The sequence below is a fragment of the Vigna unguiculata genome, chromosome 3 (assembly GCF_037176805.1).
Source record: "Vigna unguiculata cultivar grain cowpea cultivar isolate G323 ecotype 2 chromosome 3, ASM3717680v1, whole genome shotgun sequence".
Classification (NCBI taxonomy): domain Eukaryota; kingdom Viridiplantae; phylum Streptophyta; class Magnoliopsida; order Fabales; family Fabaceae; genus Vigna; species Vigna unguiculata.
The window spans coordinates 50,737,878-50,758,810 of NC_140794.1; positions in this window are offsets into that span (position 1 = coordinate 50,737,878).

Genomic DNA, 20,933 nt, shown 5'->3' on the forward strand with positions numbered 1-20,933 from the left:
CACAAAGTTTGAGAAAATATTGAAGTAATTTAATGAATTTAATTAAAATATTGATTTTGGTAAATTAATATATAATATTCTTTTGAATTAGATATTTAAATAAAAAATTATTTAAGCATATGATATTTTTTTTCTAATATTTGTTACTTGCATATTCAGTTGAATTGAAACAAAAAGTACATGATCTCCTACTTGGATATTTTAACTGATTCATTATTAGAGCTGTGAAATGAATATTCTGGTTCGAATTGGTTAGATCCATTATGAATTGATTATTTTGTGATTTAACCTAATTTGGCTCATTTATTAGTGAGCCAACAAAATTCGAATCCAATCTAATCTATCACGGATTAATGGATTAAACGGGTTGGCTCACGGGTTTACTTAATTAAACAAATTAAATCTTTTTATTCTTTTATCAGTCAAAACTAAATTATAATTCTAAATAAAATCTAAATAAACTTTAATACAATCCAAATACAAACCAAAATAATAAAAAAATACTAATTATCTATGTGTTGACTAAAAAAAATAACCTAACATGATCCAAATGCAAAGCCCAACTTAACAAAAAACATCATTTATTTGCGGGTCAGTGAGCTAACCCGACTCACTATGGATTCAACCCGGGTGAGCCGAGTTCTAGGTGAGTCGGGTCAAAAATCAATCCGTATTGAAATTTGTAAAAATATTTCAACCCAACTCGATTTGAACCTGTGATGAGCCGGATTGGCTCTCGGGTTCTAACTCATTTTGACAGCTCTACATAGATGTATTTGTGAGTTCCGAAAACATAATAAATAATGTTACGTTCATATGATTTTTTAACAATAGATATGCATACTTTATTTTAATATTATAAATATTTAGTCATGGTAAAGAAAATAATTTAGTAATAATATTTAAAATATATTAAATATTTTTTATTTAAAAAATTATAAAATATTGTTTGAATACTTTTATAAATTTATTGTTATTATTTTATGGAAGAAAAAGTGTTATGTCATTTATTTAGTCAACTTATATTCAAATTAGTGTTGTTAAAACGGTAACCCGATTCGACTCACCACGGGTTGATTGTATAGTGAGTCAACCCAACTCGACTCACTTATTAGTGAGCCAAAAAAATTTGAATCCGGCCGAATACACCATGAGTTGGTAAGTTAAACGGGTTGGTTCACGAGTTTATTTAATTAAAAAATACAATTTTTTTGAGACAAAACTAAATTATAATTCTAATTAAAATCTAAATAAACTTTAATACAATTCAAATACAAAACAAAATCACAAAAATACAAATTATCTATGTGTTGGCCCAAATGCAAAGTCCAACTTAATAAAAAACACTTGTGTGACCCTTTATTTGTGGGTTGGTGAGTTAACCCAGCTCACCACGGGTTCTAGGTAAGCCGAGTCAAAAATCAACCTGTATTGAAATTTGTAAAAAAATCTCAACCCAACCAGTCTGAATCCGTGATGAACTGGGTTGGCTCACGGATTCCAAACATTTTGACCGCTCTAGTTCAAATGATATAAAGTGTTATATTATTTTTCTAATCAATTTTTTATTTTTCTTTCAAAACTTTTAGTAAAAATAACATTGACTTCGTATAAAAAAAAATTGACATAGTGAGTAATTTTCTTTTTAATATGTCAAATGACCTTATTATAAAATTTAAAAATAATAATTAAAACTTGAGAGTTTAATTTATTTCTAAATAATAAACTGAGTATATTTCAATTGTAACACTTATAAAAAATATTTGGTTTAATTATAATTAAGACTTAATTGTTTTTAAAAAATGTTTTAACATAAAAAAAATCATATTATATAATATTTTAATTTATATTATCAGTATATTAGTAATATTAAGTTATTATATTACCATATTATTATTAAATATTATTAAATATTATTATATATAATTATATTATAAACGACTATCAAATATGTTAAACTCGCCCAATTCTAAATTTTATTCCTGTATTAACTATGGAAAGTTAAAGATATGTTAAATTAAACTCGATTCTATTTTTGTACACTTTTATTTTGACTTTTAAAATCAAAGAAAGTTTTGAATTTTCAATAAAAGTAAACACCAAAATATATGTCCAGAAATTAGAATGCATATTATTAAAACAGAATTGGTTAATTTTATTAAAATAAAATTAATAAATTGGATTCAAATTTTCATTTACAGTAAAACTTGAAACTAAAATCAACAGTTAGAATTTATTACCAATGAAAACTATGATCTCATAAGATGATAATATTTGTAATTAATTAGTAATTAAAAACCAATAAAATTGGTGCAATAAATTATGAAACAAAATTTATAAAATTAGTTGATTTAATACTAATATTAATATTCCAACAAACCTCGAAATGAAAATAATAAATTGAAGAAATCTTTGATTTTATAATTAAATTAAATACTAAACTTACCACTAAAAATAATAATATTAATTAACTAATTAATCATAAACACACAATATATTCAAAATAGAAATAATAAAAAATATGTGATTACAAATGAAAAATGGTTAAATAACACCAAGTCTCAAACTCCAATAAAAGTTTGAATTTTCAATAAAATTAAAGGCCAAAATATAAGAAAAAATTAGAAACGTATGGTTTGGTCAATTCATATTAAAAAAATTGTATTTAATCAATAAAAATAATAAATTTCATTCAAGTTTTCGATTTCTAATAAAACTCAAAATTAGAATTTATTATTAATGGAAACAATAATTTCATAACCTGTTAATATTTGTAATAAATTAGTAGTTAAAAACTAATAAAATTGGTATAATAAATATAAAGGTATGGAAAACTCAACGGGGTATAGAATGGTGATATATATATATATATATATATATATATATATATATATATATATATATATATATATATATATATATATATATATATATATATATATATATATATATATATATATATATATATATATATATATATATATATATATATATATATATATAAGCAAGAGGAAAAGAGAAAAAAAACTTAGGTTTTGTGAAAAAAAAAAAACCGCATGACCGGGTTTTCTTTGAAAATGTTTTTAAACATAAGGAGGTGCCAAAAGAAGTCTAATGTTGAAATTTCGAATTCAAAAAGTTTTGAACTCCTGGGGACTCATTTCAGCATTACATTGAGCCACACGCTAAAAGTTTAGTAAAAAGTTTTGTTAAGTTATCTCGATATTTTCCTCTCTCAGCTAAAATATTTTCTTTTGCTTTGATTTATTTTTATTTTTATTTTTGCAAAAATTATTTTTTGTGTTATTTCTTTGTGTATAATTTATAAATGATCTTTATTTCATTTTAGAAAATTGTTGTGGTAGAGATCTCATAAGAATTTTCTTTTTAATCATGGAATATTTTATTCTTTCTCAACTTTTAAATATTTAATTTAGGAGTGACAAATGGGTTTGGTCATCGGGCGGATTGGTTCACATGTTTGTCAAAAAAACACGGGGCGAACTAGGACATTGAGTTTGTTGGTCTGCATAAAAAAAAAAACTTGCACCTGTGTGTATCAGTTTCTTCCCTTGTAAACTTCTGCATAGAGATGTCAAAATGAGTTTTAACCCGTGAGCCAATTCGACTTACCACGGGTTCGAGCCGGGTTGGGTTGAGAAAAATTTAATTTTTTTAAAAGTGGGTTGAACTCAACCCGGCTCACTTAACCCACGAATTCGAGCCGGGTTGAAGGTGGGTTGACCCACTTAACCCACCAACATTTTTTTACAATTTTTTTTAATTTTTTTTTTAATTTTTTTAATATTTATTTACTACTTCTATTATATTTGTTCACAATTTAATATTTTTAAATGCTAGAATGTTGCTTAATTATATTTGAATAGTTTGAATGTTTAATTAATTTGATTGTCAAAGTTATATATATGTTGATACTTTAATCTTTAACTATAATCTTTATAGTAAATTACTCTAGTAACCGTCTTATAAACAATTTTTTTCTAAATTAGCATGAAAAAAATGTATAGTTTTTTATTTATATTTTGTTGAATAGCATGACAGAAAATTTGTAATATTAGTCATGCTTTCTTAGACTAATGGATACTTTCTTGGAAATAATTCTTCATATATTGGTGGTGAGCATGATCAAAACATTGATTTTTTATTTTACTATGATTGTTATCTCAGGGGTTACTTAAAAATTTATTTAAATATTTGAATACTAAAAAAAAAAATAATAATTTTTTTAGGTGGATTGGTGAGCCAACCCACTTAACCTACCAACCCGTGGTGGGTTGAGCCGGGTTACAAAATTTCTGGCTCACCAGAAAGTGAGCCGGGTTGGGTTCACTCATTTTCAACCTGGCTTGTGGTGAGCCAACCCGTGTGAGCCGGGTTGGCTCACTTTGACATGTCTACTTCTGCATTCAAAATTCTTATATGACCAGAAACGAAAAGTATTATGTACTTTTTAATGTACTCAAATTTTAATAATACATCGTATATGTCAAAGTATAAATATGAATATGATGAAAATGTTGAATTATCAATTTATCATACAACTTCCCACAGTCTTTGCTTAATTTTGTAAACTTGTTAAAATTTTTTCAATTTTTGAACATTGAAAATTTTATCATAAAATTTTAAAAATAGGTGGACTGGCCCACGAGCCCACACTTATGTGAGGTGAGCCAAAATTTTCAGTCTATGTTGAACATGCGGGGCAAGCTAAGTGCGAACCTGTCTGCATTACCATTCCTAATTTCATTATTCATACTTCTTTATATATTTTATTTATTATTTATTTTATTCACATAATTTATATACTTTTTATATATATTATTTGTTTTTCATCCTTCAACATATATTTTAAGTTTCAAAGACAAGAAGATACAAATCTAAATTCTAACTATTATTAACTTTAATTGTTTCCATTTTTTATAATTTCCTTTATATGGTGTGTTCCAAATTTTATTTGTATAAAAAATGTAAGTGGAAATATATGAGTCTAGAGTTTAGGTCCAATTGATAAATATCTGAATGTAATCGAAATTTTATATACATTTAGATAGATATGAGAATAAATATTATAAGAAAATTTTCAAATAATAATTAATTTTAGTGATAAGTGATAAAAATATATTTAGAGACGATTTAAATGCCATTTTTTTAATTAATATTAATAATCAATTTGTAATAAAAATTATTTTATTTACCAATTATAATTTTTTAAATTATTTTAGTAATCAACAATTTTTAATTTATAAATTAATATTATTAACACGTGATCACATATAAAAGGTGTCAATATTAATTTAGTATAAGGGTTACTTTTACTCAATTTAAATAAAATAAAGACTAAATTGAAAATTAAAAAAAAATTGAGGATTAAATTAAATTAATCCTTAAGAAAACTATAAATCCTAACTTTTTATTTTGAAAATAAATATTAAAACTTTTTACTTCAAGATGAAATGGACATGGTCAAACCCGCACCAAATTGTCATCCTTAATTAATACATTAAATAATTAATAGATATGTATGAAAATAGGCTGAACTTTATATCATCAATGACAAAAAAGACACCAAAGTTAAAATAATGATAAAATATAATACCAAAATTCATCAATAAAATATGCAATTTACCTAAAAATAATAATATATACATTTGATTTTGATGTGCATTGTTTTGTTGAGTCCTTAATGTTTAAACTATTTGTTTAGTTAATTTATGAAATGAAAGTATTCACCTTCGATCCCTAACCTTTCTTTCACTCCCCTATTTATAGATATTTTTCTAGCAGCCAACAAGAGTGGGCTTGATAATTGACGGGCCAAAGTTGGGCTTGGCATTGTTTAGCTTCGTTCTGTTTCTAGGCCTCTGTTGAAATCAGAATCCTTCAGAGTAAGAGTTGCAAGGAACCTTACACGCTTTTGAATTCCTAAGCCACTGTGATTTGCAAGGAAATCTAAATATATATACATATATATATATATATATATATATATATATATATATATATATATATATATATTCGTGTGGTTGATTTAATCAACGTTATTACAAGTGTTATTTGTCTCATATTTGGAACATGTTATGGGTTGTGATTAGTTGATACCTCAAAGCAGTGTTGTTTTGTTGATTTGAGGAAGTGACTGGAGATGCATGTGTAAGGGTCCCACTTGCAAGGGAAGGCAATGATATGTGAAACGTGCATGGGTTGGGGTAGTGAATTTGGGCATGTGTTGTTGTTTGCTTTTTGGCCTTTCCCTTAAGTCAAAGCTATGATTGAGAGCACTTTTAATGGGTTAAAAATGAAGATAATGTAGCTTAGGTGGAAGGAAAAAGGATGCATCCTTAGCGGTGGTTATGTTGTTGAGTTGTTGTTAGTGCAATATCTACAAGCAGCTATTGCGACAACACGTTGCCAGTGGGAACAAAATAATGCCCACTTATTGCTCTTTCATTTGCATCCTACTGCAAGAGAACTCCTACGTCTGACTTTTGCTTTCGACATGCCTAATCATCCATTTCACATTATCATTTCCAATTGCCTCATTAGTCACGCCACTATGCACAAATCAAAACTTGGTTCACAGATCTTCACCGGTCGACCATTATTTCCATTGCAATACCTTTGATTTACCTTTTTACTTTCTAACACAATCTACTTGTTTTTTTTTTTGTCAATTACCACATTCATTCGAAAGTATTATTTGTTTAGGAATCTAAAATTCTATTATAATTTTATCTTTAAAAGACGTTTTGAATGAGTGATATTAATTATTTAAAACGTAATACAAGAAAGTTATAAAAAATATGAGAATATTTTATGAATGAAATGGGCCAAATTACCAAAAATTTATTTAAAATAGAGTCCATGATCATGGTTCAAATGTTCTTTTGAAGTTCACATAGGTGTAGTTTTTGGCTTGGGGTTGGACATTGGTAGGGATCATAGGAAAAAAGATATGTCCTATTCAATCTTTTGAAAGTGGTGATTTTGTGAGAATAAGAGGGTTCCACGTTCAGATTTTATGTATTGTGGACAATGGTTCTTTTATTCGCTTGGCCGATCATCAACCAAGTTAAAGAGTTTGGGGGCCTATGAGTGTATTTTCTACGAGAACAAAATACATTTTGCGGATAAAGAAAACAAAAACTCTAAGATCATTAGGCTGAAAATAATTGTAAAATTCATTTAACTTACATTAGATAATAATTTGTGATTGAATGACACTGTGATAATTTCTAATTCTCTATATCTTCAAGTGTGTTTAAGCTATATATTTTTCGATTAGATATTATTAATTTGGACATGTAGTTTATTTCCTTGACTTTTATCATATATACTCTCAAATTTAATACTTACTCGTTGAATTATGTTATGATAAATATAGTGTTCTAACCCGAAAAATAAATATAGAGATTGAATTATCTAACTCAAAGTTAACAATACTTTAAGTTTGAAAGTCTTGGAGCTACTTTCTTATTTATAGTTTCCAAGATTTTTTTACATCATATATCTTTAAGCCAAAAATATAATAACTATAAAATATAATTCACTTGTATTTTACTATAATATTTTCTTGATTATTAGATTTGTTAATTAAATCAAAACTTTTAATGAGACTTGGCCCATCTCATGATCATAATGAATCACAATTAAAAAAGAAATGACAAATCAATAAAATAAATTTTGTATTTTCTAAGTTACATTGGTGCCAGTTGGATATATTAGTTTTACAAATAACATTGTTTTGTCATTGCAAACCTCATTAGAGAAGGATTGTGTGAGCCTTCAAAACTAGTTGGTGTTAATATCTTAGGATTTGTTTTATGATCTAAATATAATAGGTAAGAAAATAAGAATACACTTAGATAAAAATAAGATACACATAAATCTTATTGACATTTAGTACACGCCATGCTACATGCTAAAATCTAAGTAACATGTTAATGACCATAATGTTAACATCTAGATCAATAATGACAATGATAACAATGATAATTATAGTTAAAGTAGTTAAAATCGAGATTTAAATCATAAAATCGTAAGATCTTATGATTTATATAGTATTCACGAGTCAAATCCCACACTTAATCATAATACAGTAAGATTGTGGAACAAGATTGTAAAATCTTATACATCCTCGTTTTTTTTATTTGAATTGTCTATTGCACTACCTTTTCATATTCTTTTATGAATAATAAAAAATTTACATTGTTATATGCGTTGTCAGTCACACAATCACCTTTCACCTAATTAAATTAAATATTAATACAATTAAAATTCATTTCTCAATCAAAAATTAATACAAAAAAATCCAACTGCAACACACCATAACACTTTTCAATTAAAATTTAATACAATCATAATTTCCTAATTTTGCAGCCACAATTTGGTATAGTCCCAGAGCATAATAACGTCAAGTATTTATTAATTATAACATTAGTATTTATTGCTTATTGTATTTATTAATTATAACATTATTATTTATCCTTTCCTGTATTAAGAAATTTATATTAATTTTATTTATGAAGATGGATAATACATGGCTTCTTTTGATTTGTTTCTCCTTTGTTATTTTATTTTAATTCTTTTTCATATTTTCATATTTTATTACATTAATTATTTTTATACATGTTACTTAAAATTTAAAAATTGGATTAATTTGTATTCCTTATAAAATTGAATAATTATATATATATATATATATATATTATAAAATGTGAAATATACAATTCATGTTACGATTTCACGATTTACGATTATATGAACCCTTACGATCCTACTCATAATCTCGATTTTAACTACCTTGATGATAGCTAATGAGATAAAGATGTTGACGACAAAAGTAATAACATGATGCTAATAATGATAATTGAACTGCACATAATTAATCATGTTGAAACTCTTAATAATCATGAAGTCCATTCTCAAGATCTAAAGGAAGTCCAAGATCCAATACAATGCTTAGGACGACCCATGACAAGATCAAGAGCTAATGATTTCTACACTCTTTAGAGATACAATTAAGAAAAATCTTAGAACTTAGGATAGAGTGTTTACCACATGTTGAATTTGCTTACATATGGGTTACACATAGTATTACTCAATTGTCACCATTTGAAATTATTTATGGTTTTTAACTCCTTTGGATTTGATACCATTACCTAACATTTCTCAATACAAGGATTAGTCTCAACAAGTTAAAGTAGAATATATTAAGAAGTTACATGAGAAAGTCTAGGCTTAAATAGAGAAGAAAATGGAAGGGTGTGCAATTAATGCCAACAAAGGAAGAAAAAAAGGCAACATTTGAACAACCAAGTGACTAGGTATGTGTGCATTTCAGAAAAGAATGCTCTCCATCATGAAGGAATTCTAAGATTATGCCAAGAGGAGATGATTCTTTTCAAGTATTGGCCAAGATAAATGATAATGCCTACAAACTAGATTTGCGAGGTAAGTATGGTATAAGTAATATTTTTAATGTGGTTTATCTATCTTCTTATGATAGTAGGTGATGATTTATCGGATTTGAGAACAAAGCCTTTTGGAAAGGGGAGTGACGTGGATATCATTGATCATGCTAAAACTCTTAACAATCATGAAGTTCATACTCTAGATCAAAGGGAAGCTCAAGACCCAATACAAGGCTTAGGAGGGTCCAAGACAAGAGCAAGAGCTAAATTATCTAGGAAACTCTGCAAAAGATGGTGATTAATCTAATGGTGGTGCAGTTACATGACGAGGTCCAATTTGTGGGGTGTTACTCATATGTATGATTTGCTTTGAATGAAAACAAAAACTCAATTATTAAACTCATTTTCTAAATACATGTCATAATTTGTATTTCTCAATTCTTTAAATGTTATGGTCAATCATTCATAATATCATTTTTTAAATCTCAAATACTTTCATATTTTTTTATAATTTTATTGGTATTATGAGTTACGTCTAAACCTTAATTAATTATAAAATTCATTACTGCTAAAAATAATATTCATGAATAACAATGATAAATTGCTATGAGAACAATATTGACAATGATAATAATGAGGCTGAAAATGTTAAAATGATAATAAAAAGTATGATCAAATACTATTTCTATTTATGTTATAAACTATATGACAATAATATATACGTAACCACAACTACCATGACAATGGAAGAATATGATAACACGTCATAAGAAATCTATATAAAACAATGTTATGTTTAGAATTTCAGAAGGTAGCAAATATGAAAATTAAATGTTGTTACATAATGCAACTCTAGTATATGAGGTGCAATTGCAACAAGAAACTTCCAAAAAAAAAAAGAATTATAATAAATAAATATAAGGCAAAATGGTAGACACAAAGAGATGGTACCATAAAAATTAAAGAAACTAAAAAGTTAGAAAAGAAAAGGAGACTAAGGAGTGATATGTGAGTTTGATCCAACACCTAATTCAATGAGTGAGTAAAAATTAAAAGACTAGATAAAAAAGGAAAGGAAGGAGATGAAGTATATATAGTGTTGTGAACTCCTTTTTTTCTTTTTGGAAAAGTTGGTATCTATGACTTGCCTATTTGATCCACTTGGGCTAGTGAAATTCACCCCGTTGATTTTACACGACATATTGACATAATCTTTTTGAACTAAAATTGTTTGCTAATTAAATCTTATAATTTCTTGATATTTAATGGATATCAGCAAAAAAAAAAATAATCTAAAATTAAAAGTATGAGAAGTGCTAACAACACTCTAAACATTTAATTTTGCTGAAATAGACCAAAAACTAAAAAACCGCAACAGAGAATCGCAAAGAAGATACGAGACTTGCGTTTTTTCTGTTGTAATTTCGACAAAAGTTCAATCAATAAAAGAGAGATTGTTTAGGAAAACTACCTTAGAGCATTTTAATAAAAAGAGTTAAATATGTTTTTACTTTCAATGAAATTTGGAATTAGTCATTCTTAACCTTATAATAATTTAGTCCTTCATCTTTAAAAATGTGTGAATTTAATCTTTTTAACCAAATCTTGTAAGTTTATATGACCTTTCAAACACATTTCATGATAGTATTTGAATTGTTTATACTATTTGACCCATTTTTGCTTCAATATTAATTCAAATATTATCATAAAATGCGTTTAAAATATTAAATAAATTTAACAAAAATTGGTAAGATGAACTAAATAGACTCATTTCTAGAGATGAATAACTAAATTGGTATAAGATTTCGAAGAGGAAAAATTCTAAAATTCACCCCGAAACTTGATGGACCAAAAACATATTTAACCATAATAAAAATATATCAAAACAATAGTGTCTTGCTATAATGCTTTCTTTCAAGAAAAATACAGATGAAAAACTGAAAAGGACAGTGAAAATAACATTACAGATTTATCTACTGAATATTTAAGGTTTGCGACTTGAGTTGGCCTAAAGGAAGAATAAGAAGTGCAAAACATCCAAGCAAGAGTATCTTTTTCTGTAAAGTTTATGTACTTGTGCTTTTCTATTTGATATGAATTTCTTATAATTTAGATACTCTTATAGAAGAAAATGTTCTGCATCAGTTGAAAACTTCAAACAAATTTTATCATTAGTTTGTTAATCAGATGAAAATTTCAAAAACATAAATCGCATTAATTTTTTTTGGTGTTGAACCAGTAATTGAATTGCTCTTAGGTTCAACTTTGTGATTTCCACTTCCTGGGGGAGCAAGAAGTACTGAGAGTTAGTTTATTACACCTTCCTAGTTCTCTATAGACTATATGTATATGATTCATCTCGATATCTGATTTTCTGTTCTTAACTTTAACTGAGTTCGAAACTTTCATGAATATAAAATTTGAAATTTGTGAGACTTTGGTGCCAAACCTGGCTTAAAAGGATTGTCTTGAAAAGGGGAATTTTCCCATACTGACATTGATTATTTCTACTGTTGAAATTGCCATTTGCCGAAAATTAATTGGCCTTGACCCTATTAGCCTTTCTCTCTTTGTAGGGAAATATAAATGGTCCATAATCTCAAATTAACCTTTTTCCTTTTGCCTTCTTCTTCTTTAGAATGAGTCACGGGTTATGGTCCAAAAAAGTTGTATGCTATAATCAGGGAGAAGAAGAAGGAGGACATGACAACAACTTCTCAGGGTCAATTTTATATGCAAATTGCTGTGGAAGAATTAGCATTGAGGTTAATGTCTGAAGGCTATAAATGGAATACAAGTGCACAGGCTACTAGATCTTACTATCTTAGCGAGGTTGATTAACACTAAAATAATACTCTGGCACACCAATTCATGATCTCTTAAATACAAATTAGTTGACTTCTAACAAGGTTAATGCAGACACAACCTGTATTTTTGTTTTGCAGTGATTTTTTTAGCAAGTTGGGCCATCACTTTTAACATTGATTTATTAAAGTGACACAGTTTTTTAGCCAAGTTTTTAAAAAGAAAATGTGAAACTTACCAATGAAAAGCACACCAGATGGAACTATATTCTCATCTTTATTTCAAAGTTCGGTTCTGCTGGATTACACTGCTTAGTGCTTTCTCACTGTGTCTGTGTGTGTGCCTCGCAGCTTGAGCCGTGAAAGTGCAGAAAGAAAGGAAGAGAAAGCAGGTGGTAGAAGAAATGCAAGTTTTTTTTATCTCTTTCTTTGCTGGCAATTCAGACCCTTTATCGTGCAACACTATCAAATAGTTAAAAAGAAGCACTGCATGATTATTCAAACAAGGATCGTTGATTCGTTGTGCTTACCAAAAAAAACAACTGCTTTTGTCGCTTTTTATTAAAAATTAAGAGAACTTGTTAATACAAAAAGAAGCAAAGTTATAAAATAACAAGGAGATGTGTAGTTTTAGATTTGTTGTATCATTTGTCACACAACAGTAACAACAATTGCTCTCATTTGTCTTTTGTAGATATTTTTTCAAATCATGTCAACAAAAAAAAAAAGATTTGTAGCATGAATTTTGTTAGTGTGACAATGCCATTCACATCCCACTCCATAGTAGTAGTGTTGGAGATATTTTTCTATTCCACTACTTTCGTTAACTAAAAAAGAAAATTGTTATGGTGATATCTTAATTAAACATAAGTTATAGGCATTGGTTATTTATGTGTGTACGAATACTCGGTCTCCGAAGTCTGAATGCACAGTAGATACATAGCTCTGATGTATCACACAACAAGAACTCGTGGTCATAAACACTGTTTATAAATGCAGGAAAGAATTCTGTGTATGTACTAACTGTGAGGCTTCGATGTTATGGTGCTGGTATGGCAGAGATAAGAACAGATAGCGTCCTCATTAATAGCTTATATTGATAAACCCTTGTGGCTACTTTTTGTTGGGTAATCAGCTTGCGTAGTAAAAGTTGTTTAGTCACTCTGAAGCAAATGAACTTTTATATAAACAGAAGGAAAATGAATCCCATAGGTTTCTTCACAACATCTAAAAAATCGATTAAAAATAAGATCAATTCATGATATAAATGACTGAAATGAGTTGAGTTAGATTAAAGTCTACGAATCATGAGCTAAAACCTATTATAAGGATCGATTTTTTGGGATTGAGTTAAATTTAAATTTTACTTCTTAACGATATTCTGATAGGTAAAAAGGAAAATTTTGAAAACGAAACGGTGGGAAAGGAGAAGAAAGTTACGAAAGCAGTGGGGCTCTCTGATAGAGTTATACATAGATGAAATTTGATGGTAGGCACGTGGACTAATATATAGTGTGATGCTAACAATGGACATAATTAATTGCTCATATGACAGAGGACACCCTTGATTCATGTAAAACCAAAAGTACAATGATGTGTCATTATGGTTGTGTGGCCGCTAGAGATAAATGATTGAACTAATTGAGTTAAGTTATGCAACATACCCCCCAAAGGACTCTTTGATTTGTAGCTGGTTTAATCTGCGTGTGTTTTCACTTGCCTAACCAACCACTGATTAATTATTAATTAATTGTGGCTAAGAACCAAGAACTAGGAATGATTTTGTGAAAAATTGTTGTTGTAAAATTTTGGTGAGAGATGATTAAGTTGCATGTAGCGAAGGGCAGGTATGGCCTTAATGGAAGAGAGGATTAAAATTGAATAGGGTTGCAAAGACACGTACGTAGTTGGTGGCATTAGTAATGCAGAGTATCGTGTTGCAGGGTGCGTATTTAATGGATGTTACTAGAATACAATTGTTGTTGGGTTAACGAGAAAACCAAAGACAGGAATGGGAATGGGAGACATAAAAGAAGACGTACAACGTATGTTCTTCGCAGACAAGACGGCAACAATTATGAAAAAGTAACGGAGAGAGGTAAAAAAAGAGAATGGAGGAGTTTAAGGCTGTTGTGGTTTCGATGCATGCCCTTTCCCTTTCTCTTCTGTCTTCTTTTTTTCTTTTATCATATGCATAGATACTCTTTCTGTCGTTTCCGATACTCCTACCCCTTCCATTTACGATTTACGAATTACGATCACAGATAAACGCTACGAAATCACTTTTTTTCTTTTCATTTTATTATAAACCTAGATACTCATAATATCATTCTATGTACACCAATCTTTTTCACGATAAAAAAGCAAGATATTCTGGATTAAATAATATCATTACAGATTTTTATTTTTTTTTTCACGATGAAAAAATAGAGAAAGTTAGAAATGTAGGGGGGGCGGGAACTGACGTAATCTGATTGTGGTTCACAGTATTTTGTTTTAATTGAAAATAAAAAATAGTAGTAATTCGTAAAATAACGTGGCAAGAAAGGATCTGTTTGACTAGAGACTAACTTTTACTGGTCCACGTTTTATTGGTGTCAAGAAAAGTGATGATACATGTGTTTATGGAGAATATTTTGAGGAAGGAACACGATTTATTTCGTGGATTTCAAAAGAAAAGTATTTCAACTATGTTAGGAGATGTTTTTAGGGTGAAAACAAAATTAAATAAAATAAGATATAATCATTTCATTTAATATTTTTTAATTTTATGTACAAAATGTTGGAACAGGTTATTAGATTGGTAACAAATAAAATAATTTATTATATTATTTTGTTTTGTTTTGTTTGGTAATTTTATATATTTATTTATAAGATAAAAAATAATAACTGTGAAACTGCAAATTCTGTCAAGAACAATGTATAGCAGTCAATCTATGGAAATGAATTTTTATAAAAAAAGGGAAATCAATTAAAATTTCCCGGGATTAATATTAAATTGTTTAAATATAATTTAAATTACTATTAAATATATTTTTGTGTTCTATTAGTTTTATAAAAAAATATATATCTATGATTTTATGAACTTTTAAATTACTAAAAATCATTATTTAAAGATAAGGTGATACTTAAATAATCATATTAAAAATTATTAACTTGATTGGATTTAACGCCACGTCTTGAAGTCAAAGATATCTTAAAAACATTTAAAATATAAAACTATAAATAACAAAAGTAGATAAATAAATAAAAAGCTAAAACCATTTAAAGTATATATAGTACGAAATAAAATATATTTTACATTTTACAAACTCTATTTTATGTTTAACATATTGTATAAGTAAAAATTTAAATGTGTGTTGTTTAAGTTTTGAATGGCATATAATTAATTATTCATAATTTCTTTTTTGTTAACATATAATTGTTGATAACATAATGATGGATAATGATGGATGGGAATAGTAAATTCCATTGAAGATAGTTCAATAGTTATTCTTTTAATATATTAAGTCAATAAATATATAATCCCTTAAAATTGTTACTTCTTTGTGATATTTGTATCAAAATATTTATTTAACTTATGAAAAATATATTATTATTGTTTTATCCACGATGTTAATTAACAACACTTAATTGAACCGTTACAAAAGAAGTTATGGTAATAATGTAATTATTATAAAGTTTTTAATGATAATTGATTAGAAAATTGCTGTGAAAAGTTTTATCAATACATATGACGATAATTTTATTGAGAACCATCATTAAAAGTCTTATATACAATGATAGATTTGTGATCAACAATTGTTAAAAATACTAACTAGACATATATTGATGGTTGTATAAAGGTTCATTGTTAAAAGTTTTGTTTTCTAAAAATATTTACTTTTTTTTCACTTTTTTTCTTTTTTTCCGCATAACTTCTTCCTCTTTCTCTTTTCCATTTTCTCTTCACACCTCCAAGCTTGTTGGTCGTCATACCATCAAAGTTCTTTGATCATCTTGCCAACAAGGTTGTTGCTTTTTTGTGTGGAATCACTCTACATTTGCATGAGGTGTTTCCTCTCCCATCAGTCCTTTTGCCATTATTGTTGAAGCTCGTAGTCATTGACCCATTTGGAGGCACCGTCGTTGGTCATCACCACTCTAAGTGTTGTTGTTGTTAGTGGTCGCTCACCAAAACACCAACGTTAAGAAGAATTATTAAATGATGTGGAGTTGGAGATCCATCATTTAACTTTGAAGAATGTCATGTACGAAGTGGACTTTTCAATATTTTTTAAGTCAAATAAAATATAGTTATATGCATACAAGTCATATAATTCATTTCTTAAGGATTTAATCACAATCTCCCATTTTCTCTTGTCAAAACTATTTGTGAGCTCGTTCACATTCTTAATTTATCATATATTGGTCCATTACCATTAAAACTCCTAAATTTAAGTTGATAGATTATTAAATATCTTTGGTACTAAGGCGAATATTCACTGATTGATAACGACTTGTATTTAATGTTTGGGTTGCCAAGTTGATTATGTTTCATGACCACTTACAATCACACCTCATGGACGAGAAACCTTATGATCATCTCCCAAGTACTAATTATGGTTCTACTTTGTTCAAAAAATTGTTTCATCGCTCTCATAATTACCTCAGTATAATTCTTCATCTCAAATGGATTGTGTTGTTGTTAAGAGATAAATGATGTGATTTGAGTAAACTTGAGATGAAAGTTGTGAAAATTTGTGCATGATGTGATTGGTACAATAGGTTAAAAAAATCTTTTAATGGATAAAATTAAATATTACAATTTTATCCTTGAGGATAAATATGATATAAATTTAAATGTAAATAGTGGAAATGATATTAAAATATTTAAAATTGTTCATTATAATTAAAAAAAAGTTAAAATTGGAAGGAATGATTAAATTAAAATTAAAAGAGAATGGTAGGAATAAGTTTTAATTATATTTTTTTAAATAATAATGTGTATATTATTAATAGTAGTATTTTTAACATTATAATTATAACAATAATTAAGTTGTATTATTGGGGTTATTTTGAAATGATAATAATATTATTATTATTATTTATATTATCAATGTTATGGTTATAGTTATTATTTTTTTGTTAGTATAGGATTCATTAACATTAATACCCACTACCTCAAAGAAGACCACCACTTTCTCTTGAGGACGACCACCAACCACAAACTAACAAAACCATCGCCACACCCACACCTAATTCTGAAGGATTATTTTGGAATTCAGCCTATATGAACACTTCACTCTCAAAACTTTGCATATGCATAGAAACATACTCACTCACAAATTTGTCCTCTCACCCAAACGTTATCAGTGTCATGACTAGATCCAAATGAAAGCTTAGAGAGTTGTTTTTTTATTGTCTTTAATTGAATTTTCATAAAAAATTTTAAATTTAATTGACATATATGCATTTTTTTCATCTCCGTCACAGGTCTTTCTTTCGAAAAAAAATATTATTTTACTCTCTATCATAATTATTTTACGCTCTATCAGATTGTTAAAAAAAATAAAATTGAACTTATTCAAAAGAACAAATTGTCCGGTCTAAAATGTTCTTTGACTCTTCCATTTCACTGTGGTACATAATTATTTTGAAAAAAATGAGAGATTGAGGATAAAAATTAAGATGAGAAAGAAATGGAGGTATGAAAAAGAGAAGGGAAAGAAAGAAGAAAATAAGAGAAATTATGCATAAAAGTTTTAGAAAAATTAAAAAGTTAATATAAATAAATAATAATATATAAGTATAATTTTAAAATATTTATGCAAAATTAAATATTTCTTTATGAGTTGTGGCACCAATATGTCATGGAGAAGGTCCTTAATGCTTTCTTCCATTTGATCATTAACCTTCTTCTCCTTCTCCGTTAGCTTTACCGCTAAATAATTTCAAGAAATATTAAAAATTTATACTTTCACATGTTCGACATAATTTTTCTCAGAAATTGGTTTAACTTTCCTTGAAAATTCATGCTTTTAGGAAAAAAATAAATTAAGTTAAAGAGATCGAGTGTATGACATATTATCTCTGTGAACAAATTTATTTTCTAAGATCCCGATTTTTTTAAAACAAAGAAATTCTTAAAAAGTCATAAATACAGATACTCTAGGATGTACAACCTTTAACTTTTGAGCAACCATTTCATTTATCTTTTATTTTCAATATTTTATACATCATATTTCATAACCCTTTTTTCATTGTACTTATTTATTTTTTTCAATGTGTTATATATCAAAGAAATAAAAAAGACATACTACAAGAAAATCTTCAATCAACAACCAATTTAAGGGACAACAAATTGTTAGTCATTGTAATAACCAATCTAAATACAAATTTATAAAATAAAATTTATTGATTACTAAAATAGTCATTATTATAGATACAAAATTATAATTGATTTCTATATTAGTCTCTAGAATTTAGTTACCAAGATTCTGAGTATAAAAATAATTAGGTTAAATTGAGTGTCAATTTAAGGAGAGACAATATTGTTTAATTTTTTATAAAAATTGGAACCAAATTGAAACTAAAAACAAATATAGGGACCAAATTGAATCATTTTAACACGTGGCACAACCGTGAAGTGTCACGTGTAAAAAATTAAAAAATTATAAAAACTTATTAAAAAAAACAGAAATTGACATGAGACATTTACTTTAACATTGTCTGGTCAACCTAATGGTAAAGACCAAATTGAATCATTTTTAACGAAATGATGAGCAAATTGAGACAGAAAAAAACACGAGGACCAAATTAACATTACTTGACAAATAGAAGAATCAAATGAGTAATTTAATCAAATAATTAGTTTATAAATTGGTCACTAAACATTAGTTGTCAAGGTTTTGACTACCAAAGGAATTAATCTTTAAAATAGTCTTTAATTAATTTAGTAATCAAATTAACAATCACTTATAATTTTTTATTTATAATAGTGACCATTTTAGTAACTAATAATTTTTTATTTTGTAAATTGGTATCTAAATTTATCATTATAATAATTATAACAAAGTTTTCCATTAAAATTAGTTATTATTTAAAAATTTTAATTTCTTGCAATCACACTTTAAAAAACATATTATAACTTGTAATAATATTTAATGATAATTCATTCATCTTTTTAGAAATGTTAAGAAAATTCAAATACATGAGGCAACACGACACCATTTTGTCTTGTCACCGTGAATATATTAATATTGATCATATTATGTTATATATATATATATATATATATATATATATATATATATATATATATATATATATATATATATATATATATATAATATAAATATATCTATTTATAAAACAATCAAATAACTTATATTTATTTTTATATTTAATTAAATATGTTTTAACAGATATTTGAGTACTGATATAAATATGTAGAATATTTTTATATTGTATGTTTAAAGAGTTATCTCTAATTATAAAACAAATTAAGAAAAATTTCACTCTTATTTATTTATTTATAATTTAGAATGAGTTCATCTCTCGAAGATATTTCAACAATTAAATTTATGTTTCAAAATAAACTAATTGAAATGATTAATTAATAAAATAAATATTATATTATAAATATATTATAAATAGTAGGGACAATATAATTCTATCCCTAAATATTAAAATATTTATGAAATGAGGTGAAGATTTTATCTTTTAGATTTGTACTCATAATCTATGTTTTTAGATAGGGTCATTGCATTGGAGGCCTCTGCTCTTCCTAATTTTTATAAATTTACAAAAAAAAAATAGATATCTCCAAATATCTTTTTAAAATACGCTACTGATCTTAAGGTATGTTATGTAAGTCTACTAAGATAAATGGGAATCTAAATCTTTTAATAACATTTTATAAATACTTTTTTATAAGAGAAATATTTTTTTTAATCTATAATGAGTTTATCTCGTGAAGATATTTTAGACTTAATTTAATTGAATTAAATTTATGTTTTAAACTAAATTAATTTAAATGATAAATGATGTGAAGATCTTAACTTATTGTTTTTTTTAATATGATAGTCATACTTATCTGTACACGAGTTAATATAGGTTATTATAACTTGAAAAATGTTAACTTGTGTTTAAAGACACAGTTAAAAAATATTTAATGCGCATTGGTTACATTATTTTTACATTAAATATTGAAATAATTAATTTTATTTATTAAAATAATAGAAATACATGTAACAGATTATATAAAGACAAAAATACATTTTGAAAATTTTAAGCAATAACTCTATGATACAAAATAAATATTTTAGAATTTTTAAGGTCTTTATTAGAAAACAAGAAAAAAATATCTTTTTGAGATATTTTTAGTTTTATGTATTTATAATTATTGATTTCATATATTAAAATATTGTTTGTTTCTTTTAATACAAAAAATTTTGTTAAACTAAGAGAAATGTTGCAAAAGGTTATAGAAAAGTCAGAGAAAGAAAACTCAATGAAATCTCAAATTAATATTTTTATTTTATTTTATTTTTGTAAAATTTTTAGATATTTAATACTATCTTTTGTTGATTTTTATGTTAATTTAAATTTTTGTATGTTTAATTATATTTTAATTTTTAGCAATATTACAATATAGTTATTTAATTATTCAATTATTTTTTAATTTTGATTCATGAACATTAAATAAAATATTAAA